The following is a 1,450-nucleotide window of genomic DNA, read 5'->3' on the forward strand; positions in this document are numbered from 1 at the left end:
GTCTGCCCGTATTCCAAAGATGGCTGAGGGCAGGGCAGCTAAAATGTGTTTTTTTTTTCCTCCTTCATATAATTTAAGTGAGAATGAACTGCACTCTGATTTTTCAGGAAGTGTTCCAAATTGGAATGTGCAAGTGGAGAATGCACCTTGAAATCCAACCATGGCTTTTAGTTGGGTATATTATGATTCCACAGCTGAAGGAACACTTCTAGAGTAAAGTGATAGTGTGAAAGCATGTTACTTGACTTTAGTGAGCAATGTTATTGCAAGTGGTCACTGTTTATTACAGAATATTTTGGTCTGGCGTATTCTCAACTTCTTGGACATGGTAAGGTCACTAAATTTTTTTTTGTACGGAAGCAGTACATGCAGTCCTGGAGCTGGCAATTAGAACACTGACGAGAACCCTCCAAATTATCTAGAGGTACACTTTTTGGATATGCATCATTCAGAGTGAAAGAAGGCCACCCTACTACCAGAACACATCCACATCTATGTCAGTAAATCTATGGCCTCTATACCCTGCTGCATCTCATGGATTCATGCTTGCCTACTATGCATCAGTGCAGTAGAGCTTTGCAATCAGTATGAAAAAATAATTCTACGTGCTATATTCTGAACCTATGGATCACACTGGTTTGAGAAATTACAAACTTAAAGCTTAAAACTACATCTCACCACCAGAGAAGTAAACCTCCAAATCATAAGTTTCGAATACCTGCAGCTCATCTACATCATGCAAACCACAATGTTGCTGGAAATTATGTTCAATCAAGCTGATGACCTACGACACAGAATATGGAGTACATCTACTTGCAAAAAGATGGAATGAGCCAAATGTGAAAGAATCACGCTAAAGCATTCAGAGATTGAAAAACATGCATTGCATTAAGTGTTCCAGTTAAAAATGGACAATGGAAAGGTGATAGGGGAAACAAACACTCAAAGGATGGTTACTAGTCTTACATGGCGAAAATCATCAAAAAGAGTAAAAATTCATACTGCAACTTTTGCAAACAAACCATTTTACCAACATAACGGTGCATTTAACAAATTAAATAATTTTGTTTTACAATGTATATCCTTCATCAGTTTATACCGCACAGAACAAACTGCACATAAAATGGCTGGAAACTAAATGTGGAGTTAAGATTCTACATTCTACTTTTGCTAGTTGTGTAATATGATTTGAACTTTATTTTTACAAGCTGGCTGTGGCACAAACTTTCAATCTTCCTTCAATGGGGATCACAGCAGAGTAATCTACTGAATATAACAAGTGTGTACTAATGGTTCTTTTTTTCTCAGCTGCTAGCATCATGTACTAGTACAAGCATTTGTTCCATTTACAACAATTGCCCAACTCAAAAGGATTTCTTTAAATTCTATTAAAGACAGAATTTCTGGGCAAAAATTAACATACTTCAGGTAACACAGCAAGTCACAAGCA

This window comes from Rhincodon typus, chromosome 33 (assembly GCF_021869965.1).
Source record: "Rhincodon typus isolate 14 chromosome 33, sRhiTyp1.1, whole genome shotgun sequence".
NCBI classification, from domain to species: Eukaryota; Metazoa; Chordata; class Chondrichthyes; order Orectolobiformes; family Rhincodontidae; genus Rhincodon; species Rhincodon typus.